Below are 14,609 nucleotides of genomic sequence, written 5' to 3' on the forward strand. Positions count from 1 at the left end.
TAAAAAGTTGTAAAAAGCCATTTCTCTAAGCGTAGACGTCAAAATGGCAGTCCTAGGGGTGTTTATGTAGCGGTAGGCTATCAACAAGACAAGATGCAGAAAAAAAGCATGTTGGATTCACCGGCCGCATCCGCGTCAAGGCTCTCTGTGCCCAATTATGCCGACCAAAAACATGGTGTGAACTTCTCAGGGATGCAAATTGGTCTGCTTTTAATTATGCAGCACGCCAGTTGGACAGTTCTCCTGGAATGCGGCGAGCGCAAAGATTTTTCGGTAGCAACCCATGGCAGATGTTCGCCATGCATGAAAAGCTTTAAAAAGTTGAAAATCAGTCATTTCCACCAGAGACGGATTTGGCGATTTTGACGTTCAGACTGGAATAGGTCATACCACAATTCCAAAATGAGCCTTCGCTTTTGTGGTTTTTGTACTACATAGGGACAAAGAACAGGTCATGGTCAAATGTTGGTATTTGTTTTAGGGGATTTGATATTTTAATTATTTGGCATAATCACATTGTAAGTGGTCATGTCTCAATTTGATGCTAGTTATCCGGATATGGTCCCAAGATTGGATCCAATCCAGTATTCACTTATTTTTAGAACCATGCTTTGGTTTTCTATAAATCAAACAACTCTTTATAAACTAATGATATGAAGAGAATACCGTGTAAATATGTTATTTCTTGAGGTTGTACCAGCAGGGATGAGTTTAATACTACAAATATGATTGCTTATGTTATCTTTTTGATTTTGAAGAAGAGAGAAAAATGTCCTTTTAGGTGACTTTAATAAATGTAGGTGGCTCTTTAAAAAAATATTTACTTTAAAGCATTCTTTCCACATATTATTTTTCATTTTAGAATTTGATATGCGTATTATTTCGAATGGGAATTGTCTTCCACTGCTGGTTGACGGCAGTGAAAAGGCAAGATACAGTGGGGGAGTGGCAAAGCAGAGACCACCAGGCTTCTCCTTCCCTCCGTTTGTGTTTGTCTAAACTTTCACGGTCTGGCTAGGGTCCTCCGGGACCATCGGTCACCCCGTGTTTTTCCTCCTTCGCGCCCAAAAGACAACATGTCGCGGAAGTGGTGGAAATAACGGGGGAAACTTAAGCGAGGTGGGAACAAGATTTGGGGCTTTGGAGGGGAAAAGGTTGGATTTTCGGGGAGTAGTTGAAGAATAAAAATAACAAATATGTACGTTGGGAAGTGTGGAAGGCAAACCAACATGAGAAACTAACATGGGGGAAGACGTGACCTTCAAGAGGTCCAAATGAATAGATAGTGAAAGCATATCAAAATGGACAGCAAAATGTCCTCAAAGCAAAATAAGTAAACCCAAATTGAACAGGATTTGACCTGGAAATGCCCCGAAATCCACTGTATGTCTCGCAAATGAAATCAGATACAAATTCTAATTTAAAACAACATTTGAAAATGTTTCAATCGCAAATGCATAGCCCTTTAAAGTGAAATACAACTGAACTGTGAATTAAAAAAAATTACTTTACAGAACCTCAAATAAATGAAAGGCCACTTAAAGGACAGACAATAGCTTGATCCTGTGCATCCCGACGGAAAGAATCTTGTTTAGGCCAATCATTCAAATTATTGGCTGCCATTCTTGCAACAACAACAAAAAAAAAAGGTTTTCATGCTTTGATTTCTCAGTGGATTGTCAAAAGTAGGGGGTGTCTATTTTTTTGTTCCTGGCTGTGGAAAACGGCGGTGAGTTTTACGGTCCATGCTCCCCGTCGTCCTGTAAAAATCACACGGCCGTCTTCCAGCATTACGCCATCGTCGGCCAATCACAACAATGGAGTGTGTGCCGAGGAATGAAAGCGCGCAAAGATGAAGAAAAAAAACAAAAAGGCCAACGGAAATACCTGCGGCTCTACTTTATACATATACATCATCCGAGGTACGAGCAATTCCCATGAGCCAGGAGGGGCAATCCAAACTGGCAATCTCCCAAACTTGTCCTCAGGCACTTTGTTGTGCGCCATGGAAGGGGGGGTTGTGGGCGAGGGCGGGGTTTGGATTTGCCCCAACAAAAGATGCATCGTTGCATGGGACCCACCGCACGCAAGTGGGCATCGTTTTGTAATTCCATATTATGGCAGGAAGGCGGTCTTTCTACTTAATTGAGATTGTCAACCTCTCTATTGGATTATGTTAAAAAGCAGGGGGGAGGAGGAGGGCAAAATGGGGGTGGTGGGCGCAATACAGGGATGAGAGCGGTGGTAAACGGCGGACTGGTTGATCCCGTGAGGTCCCGCGAAGACATTGTGCTTGCCAGATCGCATTAGAAGACAACAAGGGTTGAGCCGAGGCAGGACCATCGCTCGGCGTCTAAAATGAAAACCCGATGCGTCTTCGCGCCACTTGATTCCAGTCGGCCTCGACGCCATCGCACACACGTGCCAGCTAACGATAGAATGAGAATGACAAAATGGAGGCAATGCGCTTTTCTTCCTGTTGTTTTCAGAGCCATTGATGCCAATAGTAGTGAAGACCGTTTAAATAGAGAGTCTTCGTTTATGACATTTATAATAAATAATTTTATCAGGGGAATGCAAATTATAAATATTGGATTTTTCACTAAAACAAGGTGCAAAAGAAAAATCTTTTTTTCTCAGAGAATGATGTTCAAATATTGCAGTAAAAAAATCATGGTTTTATGAGGCAAAAACTACATTTTTATAATCATTTTTCTGTGTTTGCATGAGAAAAAAGAGCCACAAAAATGACTTAATAGGAAAAATATATTTTCCATGTATAAAAGCAGCTATATTTTTTGATTTACAAGAAAAATGCTGCAAGGGGGGGAAAAATGAATTTTAATAAGCTAAATTGTCAGAAAAAAACAAGCTATAATAAAAATCCTTCGCTTTAGAGATTTGAAAAGAAAAAAGCCACAGTTTGATGTGCCAAATACGAAAGAAAAAAAACAGACAACCCACCCAAAAATAAAAAGAATTACCAAAATAAAACAAGTTATGGAGAATCATATTAGCACATCTTCTATTTCACTGGCCTTAATGTCATGCAGATGTCATAAATTGCACTTATATTCAACACACTTTTTTTTTACCTCTCTCTTATTCATCTAAAGTCAGGGAGATGTTTACAAACTGCATCTGTTTATCGTGAATTGGAAGGAACCAAGTCACAAGATGCTTTGATCAGGACGCAGGCAGTTTACATCAAGACGAATTTGGACTGGTTTAGTAAACTGGGGAAAGCCCTGCGCTAATGGATAGAGAAAAGGTGCAAGATAAAGGCGTTAGATAGCAGGGGGCCGAGGTGGGGGTCTTGCCTTCTGGCTATTCTGAGCATGGAAAGCCGGTACAAAAATTGGCCCCGCATTTCACGGTTTTAATGCGGGCTTTATCTGCTCTTCTGATCAGACCCACAGCGGCGCTCCTCAAGTTCACGTCCATCCCAGGTACGGTCGAAGGTACGACGCCGACAACCCCCGCCTGCCGCCTCGCTAGGAGATGCTATCGTACCGATTACTCCGGCAGACTTTGGGATTTCTTGGGTGACTTCAAAGCGCGTTGGGTTAAGTGTTTAGAAGAATGTGATGGAAACAGGAAAATAATGTTCCGATTTCTGTAAACTTTACGACATCTGCTTTTGCTTAACGCCGGCGTGCAGACGGGGGGGATTCAGGTCTGGTGACATGTTTTCGATGTGTACAAAAACGATAGTCGATAGTCAGTAGATTGGGTTTTTAATTGCAGTCAATGGACGCTTAATCGACTTTGTTAAAATAGTAGGAAGGTTTTTGATCTGTTTTGTTGTTTTATGTGTTAATACGTTAAAAGTACTTTGTGGTCGATGTAAAATAAGTTCATTTTTAGGTTGCCAATGAGTTCACGAAATGTTGGTGTCGATTTTATTCACCTTGTCAGATTATTTATACGGACAAATCGGGCGGGAACGACCTCATTTCTGATGTTTGTGTAAACGTCATACGAGTAGGGGAAAAAAGTACGTTCCAAGAAATGTGACAAGTTTGTTTTGAAAAAATGTTAGTACGCTGTTTGTTTTAAGGTAGTAAAAATGTTTGGCAAAAAAAGTCATAATGTTTACGAAAAGACAGTGAACTTTCACTTAGGGTTACGCCAAAGGAGAAATAAGAGTAATTGATGTTATAAAAAAAAAAAAAAGACCCACTCATCAGGCAAATGTTATTTTAGGGCAATCTCTATTAGCAGATCTTTCAAATGTAATAATATTCATTCCTTTTCACAAGGCCAATCAACATACTGTGTTTTTGAGATGAGGGGAGGAAACCAGGCTACCCGGAGAAAACCCACACAGGAAGGTTTGAACCCTCGTTCTCAAAACTGGTTGTGTAAACCACTGGTCCACCATGCCGCATAATACGGTTTTGAAAATAAAAATAAAAATAAAAAAAAACAACCTACTGTATGGGTGGGATTTGGTTTAAGATTATGGGATGGAAAGGTGGGTGCTTAGGGAACGGATAAAGGAAGCGAGTTAGCCTCGGATGGGCGAGAGTGAAACCGGAGCATGATTGAGTTAAGAGACGGGAGCCCCTCGGGCCTGCCCTTCCAGTCGGATGGCCAATTTGTGTACATACGCCCGCCTCTTGTCACGCCGCCTTTTTGGGCGATGGAGTTATCTGAAAAGGCCATGTCATCTTGTTGTATACACAAGCGCAGCCAGCATTAGTCTGTGTGTATGCTTGCGCGGTGCCAGCGACATTACTCAGCGGCCTTTTGGGAGCTTTCCACCGCTTCCTTGTCGCTGGAAATGGACTCAATGCATCCTTCTAATTCTCCTCAACATCAAGGTTACACAAACATGCTTGCTAATGAGGCCTTGGCAGGCCCAGCTATCGGATTCAGCCCAACAAATAAAGGGGATACACTACCTAACAATTGACGTCCATAGATGTCCGGTCCTTTTTAAAGGGGAGGTCCTTGACTCATTGGTTCAAAACAATCCTAAGTCTACTTCTGTCACTGAATCACTTGAATTCTATGTTCATCTCCCAGCAATTACTCTACACAGAAAGCTATTTGTCCTCAAATTTTTAGTCCGAAATAGGGCATTTTGGGGAAAACAACACATTTTATGGCGGATTACTAAAGGACAGAACAAGGTAGAAAGTCGTTCTCCCACTATTAAGCACTTAATTGACAAGAAATGGATTATCAAATTAAGACTGCAATTTTGATTATTTTTTTTTAAAACATATTGGGGGCTTAAAAACGACTAAAAGTTATTTTTAATCATTCTTTATTTTTAATCTTTTAAAAAAAATTGAATAACAGAGGAAATTTCATTTTGTTATAATGAAGGTTTTTGAGATGATGAAAAGTTAAAAAAAATAAATGTTGATTACTAAAAAAAACTATTTAAATGATTAGAATACATATATATCAAATAAAAAGGCTAAGAATAAATAATCCTTTCATTTGTATCTTATCTTACTTAGATTTTTAACAAAATGAGAAAAAGCCTGTATTCTCAATTGTATGTGGATTGAAATGAATGACAATTTTTGAGAAATGACTGGCATTAAAAATGAATGAATGAGGTAGTTGATATTCAATCCCTCATGTACAAATAATTATGAAAACTGTTCAAACTTAATAATTGACAAAACATCAAAACTTCCCCTAAAACTTCAAAGTGCAAGACATGCAATTGCTTGCATTGTTTGAGACAGATTGACATGAGGCGAAAACATTGTGGAAGAAAGCAGTCCAAAGCCAACAAAGACACAAAAGTGGCTTTACAGACAGAAGCCCTAAACATTTAATCCTCCGTGAAAACAGCGAAAGGAAAAATCCACCCTAAATCATTTGGGGGCCGCAAAAATGAAAAACAAGCCTTGGCAACGCCACCTTTTCTCTCTCCGCTTCATTGTTTGGTTGTATATTTTCCCTGTGTTCCAGCGGCCCGGCCAAAATATCGCACAAGTCAGGTCCCGCTGAACATCTTCCATCCAGAGCCGCAATAAAAAACTAAAAAAAAACGTCTGCCAAGTTTACGAAAAAACCTTTTCAGCTATTTACGACGTCTGGAAGTGCAAAAAGCTGATGCGATCGGAATGGCTTGGTAACAGACCTGAACAGACCAAAAAAAAAAGGAGCACCCAAAAAAAATGAAACGACGGCTTTGCAAGAGTCTTGTCGAAAGTTTGAAGACGTTTGCACATTTGGAATATCATTGGGGTAATAAAACGTTCACTGAGCAATGGACCCTGAAACTAGCCTTGCCCTTTTCCCAGCTGGGAATCTTGGGTAGGATTCAAACTTTACATCGGCCGTTTTATGCAAAGGGAAATCATTCGGCGTGTTGAAAAATAAATACGAGGATAAAGTCTTCATTTATGAAAAAGCAGGAACGATACTGATGTAGATTAAATGCTTCAGGACCAGAGCCATGAGGACTAAAGGATTATTTTATGTAGAAAAATAAAAGTACTTTTTGGAGTATTTCGTTTTCCAAAGAACAAAAGGACTGAGGTGTCAAACTTTTTCCTACCTTATTTTACGCACCGATTTATAATACGCAGTAGTAGTACTAGTAGTAGTACTGGTGGTGGTAGTTGTTGTGGTAGTGTCACTTGTTTTTTTTTACTATTATTTTGATTTACAGAAGCCGAAAAACACAATGGTACTGAAAATACGCGACTACTGGATCGGTCCCCATCTCTAGATCAAATCCCAAATCTAGAGGTAGTGGATCATGACATCACGACTAAGGACACTTCAGGAAGTCCTGACACCTCGTCTCTTCAAAGGTTTTGTAAGAATTTGGCTACCAGGAGCAACTCTTTGCATGAAGAATCTATCGAAATAATAAATGTCCGCTAATGGTCATCCCGGAAGACAAGACAGGAATTTCACAGCCGTTGAAGCCATTCACCGAAAGCCCAAAATTAGTCAGTCCGACGATGGTACACATTGGAAACGTCGCGGCGCAGACCCTCGGCATTCTTTGCAACAATTTGCTCTAATTAGCATCAACTCCGGGCCCATCCATCATGCTCCTCAAGAAACATAAACAAAGTGTCAGCTCTAGCGTAACAAACAGGTCGGCCAGCTACTTAGTGCAAATTATTCTTACATAAAAACTCAAGCGAGTCCTCAAGCAAAACACAGAACATCAGCCCCCTCCCAAAAGAAGAAAAAGACCAAACCTCCCACCGAAACCTGGGGGAATGGGGCACAAATAAAATTGAAGACATATGTTGGAGTCTCCAGAGTATTACAATACACCGGCTGACAGTTTACCTTGGGATTTGCGGTGGCCATTCACAATTTCTCATTAAATATGAACCATTTTCCATTAATAATAATGATCCCCGATTAATTTACTGGCTCACATAGACAGCAATACACGTTCTATCCATCTTGACTGGATACAACCTGAATTGGTTGCATTTTATATGTGCACTGTACAGTACAATAGTGGATTTAAAAACCATAATATTAGAAAGTAGAGAGCAATAGCTATGAGAGTAGCTTCCAAGGTTTCCCACATGACTTTATGAGCGGGGTGGGTCGCCAGGTTCTTCTTTCCTATGACCGTCAGCCTTAAAGAGTGCTATACAAGAAAGTATAAAAATAAACACAAATAAATAAATACTGATTTTAACCATATATGTTTATAGGGTTGAAATCGCAATGTTGACTTGATTTAATTTGCATTTTCGTTTGTTTTGTTTTTGGGTCAAAACTCTATTTCAGGAATGTACTTTTTTGTAAGACTATGTTTAAATATTGTTGTTTTATGATAACTCATAATACTCAAAAGATCAACATTGAGGTCAACCTAACATTTTTTTTTTTACTGTATTCATTTTACAATAATTCAAAATAAGGTGGGCCAACATTGGGATTTTCTGCCGCCAGATTTCTGCGGGGAAACCCTGCCTTCTTTTTATATTTTGCAACTACGCATCATATACAACTTGTTCTGCCTTCACATGACTGCTATGTGGCCAGTAAAGTCCAGTAAATCACTCATTCTGCTGGCTGGAGGAGAAGAGAAAAAAAAGAAAGCGGTGGTCCTACTCATCTGGTGCAAAAAGTAAAGGGCCTCCCCCTTCTCGGTCCGCCCCCCGAGCACCCCTTCGGAACGAACCAGGATGTTTGGGTTGGAAAATGACTCTGCTTCTGCAAGTCCCTCGTCCCCCTTTCGCTAATTGGCCCAGGGGTAATTACCTTGTCTCCTCTCCACTTAAATACAAATCGGTGCGGCAATGTTATTGTATCGGCTGGACCAGAATTTTGCATGACTAATGTTCAGATACTAGTTATTAGACCTTAACAAGGAATTTGACAATACAATCAATCGGGAACGGAGACAATTCATATTTCGACTAAATGGTATTTTAGGAGAGCTATACTTGGAATTTACAAGTAAAAATACATGAAAATGGGCACATTTTGTGTCATTTCTACACAAAGTCTTTGTGTTACATTTAAAATCTGAAGTTTTTCATGACTTTATACCATGTATTACTTACTATACGTAGCATTAAAATAAGGTCCCATCTATCTACCACTGTGAATGGCAAGAATGTTGTATAAATGTGCTCTGACTATAATACTTTGAATAAATGAATTTCAAAAGGTATTTACGAGAAACCTGAATGAAAGCTTCTTGACTATGGATGCCGCTAGAAAAAAATACTCATGATTATCGTTGCCAATAGCAACCACTAAGTCAGTAGTGGGGGAGACTATTGCATGCATGCTTTCTGACTATAAGTAGCTTTGCAGATAGTCTCACTATTGCCGTGTATGGAAGCCATTGAGGTATGCTAGGTGTCATTTTTCATGTTTCGGAGAATCCGAAGCACAGACTTCTTCCCACTTTCCCCTAAGGTGGCGTACATCAAATCCAAACGTTTTCCGTATAGCATTACGAAAGCCACTAGAGGGTCCGGCAAAGACTAGAAAACCGACGCTGGCCCCCGCGTGGGTTTCGTCTTGTGTGGCGCTGAGCAAAGATGTCTCGAAAATGCCACGGGTTGTGTTTCAGGACGTCGCTATGGAAACAAGGCTACATTTTCTTATCGTAAAAGCCGGTGATTACAGAGCGCTTAGGGGTTAACCTTCCTCCGACCCGCTCGTGCTGGACCGCTATCAAAGGCCACGGAAGGAACCCGTGTGTGTGTGTGGTCTTGGTTTCGCTCGGCGTGAACGCTTGGTAGAAGACGCAGCGAGCGAGCGCCGGTTGAGTCACCCCTTGGACGGGGTTTTCAAGACACGGCGCGCTGGAAGCTTGGAAGCCTCTCAGAATAAATGTCTACAGCGGGGCTAATATTTATTCTTTTTTTCTTCGCATTTCCATTGACATTTGTGGCAAACAGATGTTGGAGAGGCTCCTCACATTTTCAACCAGTGTTGAAAGAAACAGTGCGTCGCATCAGTAAAGTCATCCATCTCCCAGTTACCCAAAAACCCAACATCATCATCATCATCATCATCATCATCATCATCATCGTCAAATCTACCGCTCGGAGCGCTACTGGGACCGGAGGAAACGCTTAGCACGATATATCACGACTCTAGTAATTATATTGGTGACATATTTGGATCCCATACGCCTCTAAGGGCAAAAAACATTTGAATCCTCGTTAAACAGCTATGCAGCAAATGGCTGCCAATATCGAGGGGGAAGGGAGGAAGAAAAACTTGCAGATGTTTTGAACCTCAAGGCGAAAAAATTAAAACCAAAATTATCATTTGAGCTGTACTTTATATTTAACATGTGGCAGAAAAAGCCATTTTTGGACATTCAATGCATATTTTTTTTAGAACCAAGACTGAATTTGAAAGGAATGTTTTTATACAAATAATGATCTCCTCTTGTAGTCACTTGGCACTATTTACAAACTCCAAATACCATCTTAAATTGCATGTTTTAATTTATTCTGTGAATGCGCTCAAAACCATTACTTGCCAAAATATTGTATGATTTTAGAGGGGGACAGGAATGACCAGGAATGAAAATGAATGAAGAAAATCTGCGCAGAACTGAAATATAAACCACTATTAAACCCGCAAAACAATTCAGCAACAAGAACCACTAAGCAGTTTCCCAGATCAGCCCTTCCAAAAACAAGATCAAATTATTAAAAAAAAAACCAAAAATTCAAAAACAAGCATTGATAAAGCACCATTAAGCAGTTTCCACACTGGTTTTGCACATATTTTCAGGTAGAAAAGCCTATAATTATGTTTCGGGTGAGAAAAAAAATTAATGAATAAAATTGTTAGGTTGACATGAATATCAAAATTGTATGTTATAATAAACCACTTACAAATAATAGTCTTACAACAAAGCACCATTTTAAATCTGGATTTTAAAAATAAATATAATAGATGTGGTTTATATATTTATATATTTTTCTACTCTTTTGTGACAGTTTATTTCAATTGGGCCTCCCCTCCCCTAAAAGTTGTTATTTGTTATTTAAAAGGAAAACTAAATATTGAAAAAGTGGGTTCTGAATCACCAATGTAAAGAGTGCCTGAAACTTGTTTTTGACAAGTTGTAACTGTATTTATACTTTTGGAATTTAAGGCTTAACTCAATCACTGCCATTGACTGGAATCGCCGTCCAATCCATTTGGACTCCCGGTTCAAACGGTGGCCGTCGATAGCGACAAACCAGTTAGTTTTCTTTCAAATAGTCGTGGCTATTGATCGATCGCACATCAAGACAAACGTTCCCCTAAGACGACCTTCCACAGAGTTTCTCACGGGCCGCTTTTCGGCCTCTGGTGAGCCGCCAGCGCCTTCTCCAGTTTGTCATCCACTTTACCGCGGGAGATCCGAAAAAATCCAAAGCGTCCATAAATTTGAGCCTCCCTAATTGAAGCCTTGAGCTCGGCCACCGGGCAGGAAAGAGGAAGGATCTTCTCGGAGACCACGCGAGACAAATGACTTTATGACGTTCATCTTGATAGAGTTATCCCCAAAATGGGCGGGCACGCTTCCAGAAATGGGCAAAAGTTTGTAAAGGGGGAAGCTTGTGTGTGTGTGGGAAGGACTACAGTACATTGTGTAGTGGCAGGACACACACATACACAGGAAAAGAGCCATGTCATTCTGGGGTTTTCACTTGTCCCTTCGCCTTATTGACACTACTCATTATATTTATTTATATGTTGGCGAGGAGCACGCGGCCTTTGTAATTAGCGTATCTGAACTTTTAGTTGCGTCTAACATTTCCTCCGACTGGAGCGTCGGGACGCGGCCTGGCTGCCGCGTGAGAGGCGCGGGGTTAACTGTCCAATTGGGGACTACTTTTCAACATACACGTCAGGGTTGGTGAGGAGCGAGTTGCTGGAAAAGAAGCAGGCGCCTCTTCTTTCACTTTCAAGCCGCAATGCAACAAATGGAAAAATTGTTGTTTTGTATGTATAGTATTCCCACTTAGACAAACGCATGTTAATTCATGAGGGAACTGAATTTTTTTGTTTTAAATATGACTGCTGTTTGTGAATCATTTTTGGAGGGTTTAATTGTGATCATGTATACTGCACGGGTGTCAAAGTGGTGGCCCGCCGCATCGTTTTGTGTGGCCCGGGAAAGTCAATCATGAGTGCCGACTTTATGTTTTAGGATCAAATTAAAATGAAAAGTATAGTTGTATATTATATTTCCTGATTTTCCTACTTTTAAACCCATAATTATAATCCATTTTTTCTGCATTTTTAGTTCAAAAATCATTTTGTAAAATCTAAAAATATATATATAAAGCTAAAATAAACATTGTTTTAAATCAATAAAAATATTTAATATTCAGGGCTTTTAATCCAATTCTTCCCATCCATTTATAAAAAAAAATCTAAATATTATATCCAAAATGAAAAATACATACGTTGTGGGGTTTAGATCTGGGTAATGACATGGCCTGTCTATTCTATTCTATTCCTAAAATCGCTCTCGGCCCTCCGTGTTCAAACAAATTGGACGTCCATCATCGTCAGTGGCACTGAAACATGATCATTTCACACCCTTCCGCTCTTGCTAAACTAAGATGTTTCCATCACCTTTGGCGTGACAAGCGAGAAGACCCAGTAGCGGCCCGTGTAATGTTATCGCAGTGAAAAGAAGCAGATGTTTCGATTTGCACCCCCGGAGCGACTCGCACGCAAACGGTCAACGTCCTGATCGGCCACAACGCTCGTAATTTACCATATTTTACCATCGCGGGATACGTCTGTAGCAGATTCACTATTAAAGCAAGCTGACCGAGAGAGAGAGGTGCATTTTCTGTCGGCGCGAAGACTCATTGGAGTTTGTCCATTTAAAAAAAAAGGGAAAAAGTATGTTTTCGATTTTTGCTCATACTAATCCGGTACGAATCAAGGGCATCATTACACGCTGTACTTTGAAGCGTACGAGCTCTGGTTTGACACCATGCCACTGAGACCAATTTCAAATCTCAAGTGGGAGCGCCAATGAACTTGTGGGAAGACCGCCAGAGGGCTCGCATATCTGCAATAGAAACGCGGTAGAAACATAGAGGTAGAAAAGTATTTGGAATGTCAAAAGTACAAGTAATGGTGGAACTCTCCCACGAGTGATTATTTTGAAAGTCCACTAACCGCTTCCTATAATATTCATGTTATTTTTTTGTGTTAAATTGCGAAAGGCTTTACGTGTTAGCTAAAAATGAGCATTGGACACCAAATATAGGAGCTGAAAAAAGTTGGTTTCTGGATATCATCATTGTTTAACAAAACGTCAAAGTTTGCTTTCAATAGGCTCAGGTTTTTTTTTTTTAAATCTGTTTTATGTTTAATTATAAGCATCTGTTTTCGAATCAAGAAAAATACAATATTCAATGATTTTCTTTTAGTTATATTTTACTAGATGCATGATTTTTTAAAATAATAAAGAAATATAAAACTAAATTCCAGCATTTTAAAATCAAATGAAAAATATTTAGTTGCAACAGGCTAAAAAGAGATTTTGGACTATTTAAGGTAAACAATGTCTTCATAGAATAAATTATCCAGTTAATTTTCCAATTCATTAATTGTTAATTAGTCAATTCATCTTGGCCGACCTATTGAACTCCAAATCTGAAGAAAAAGTCCTTATTTGAAATCAGCTTCACGCAGACAACTGAACAAACACTACAGAATTTCTCCTTTTTAGGATTCTCTTAATGAAGTGAACTTCTTTTGTTTAACATTCTTCACTAATTTTCCGGCGACGGCGAGTTGTAACGAGATGATAAATCTCGCGGTTTCGTTTTTACTGATGAAACGAAAGGCCCGCTTCAGTAATACGCGAGGCGGGCCTTCACAAAGACGTGCATCCGTCAAAAGATGGACGACATACCGAACGTACACATGCAGTCTTCCTCAACCTCGTGATGAAGGAAGGAGGAAGAGGAGGAAGAGGAGAAAGCACTCCAGCGTCCAGATCAAAAAATGAAAAGGGCTTCCAAGGTATGAGGTCATCAGTGTGCACATCTGTCTCAAACATGGCCGCCAGGAGTTCAATCACAGCCCGGCCAAACATGCACACTATTGTTTCTACAAATAAATATTGGGCCTAATTCTCCCTGTGATTGGCGCTGCCTTCTTCCTGTCTAGTGGCAGAAAACACACACACACACACTAATCAGTTGGGCCGGCTATTTTGCATTTGAGAGGAAGGTTGTTTTAACGTCGACTTTTTTCAAGGTTTTGTCATTTTTGTCTTTTTAACTTTGACAACGTTCATACTTTTTTTGCAGTGAGATGGCTATTTGCATCCTAACTGACTTTTAAAATGTTTTGCAAGATAATGCCAGTTTTGAGACGTCAGGGCTCTAAAATCTATTATTTTGGAATTATTCAGTAAATAATATAAAATTAAATATATATGTAAATGAACAGTATAAATACTTAGTTCTCAGTGATCGTATTAAATTGCGAATGATTGCTTTTGGGCCTCCCAGGTCGATTGGACATCTACCGCCCTCAATATCAGAATTTAAGCCGATTAAGCATATTTACATCCATTATACTAAAGTATTCATTTATATCAAAGTCAAAAAATAAATCTCAGAAATGTATTTTCCCTCTGGAAAAGGGTTAGTTGATTTGAGGGGAAGAAACTATACTGTTAAATTAAAGACAAGAATTAAAAAAAAGTTGCAGAAGAAATACAGGGTATACTGTGTGCAGCTACCGCCGTCTTGTGGACATTTTAGATATGACGTTAAGTAATTTTTGGGAAAGCCGGTTTACAAAGATACACATTCACTTAAAATAATAAGCAACAACAATAGACTATTCAATAGTGAAATACTTATGCTGAGGTATTGCAATACCATGATTTAGAATCAAAGTCAGAAACATTACAGGGTGAGTACCTATATATGAAAATTAGATGCAAACAACTCCTGAAGCACCCAAAAACAATGATTCACGCACCTGATCAGTACATAAACTGTTTTTTAAAACAACCTGGACACATTACCACTTACAACACCAAAAACTAGCAAAACAGATCAACAACCTTCCGATTATTATAATGCCTTTATTTACCAGATTAACTATTGGCTGCCATTGATGACCATCAATAATAGCACTTTTTCTTC

The 14,609-nt window shown here is 39.5% G+C and overlaps 1 protein-coding gene across 2 annotated transcripts in view; it reads right to left on the minus strand.

Moving 5' to 3' along the window:
- The window catches only part of slc25a21 (solute carrier family 25 member 21), a 52,747-nt gene that overhangs the window by 35,647 nt on the left and 2,491 nt on the right, over positions 1–14,609 (minus strand). The gene's annotated exons all lie outside the window — the stretch shown is intronic.

This window comes from Stigmatopora nigra, chromosome 13 (assembly GCF_051989575.1).
Source record: "Stigmatopora nigra isolate UIUO_SnigA chromosome 13, RoL_Snig_1.1, whole genome shotgun sequence".
Classification (NCBI taxonomy): Eukaryota; Metazoa; Chordata; class Actinopteri; order Syngnathiformes; family Syngnathidae; genus Stigmatopora; species Stigmatopora nigra.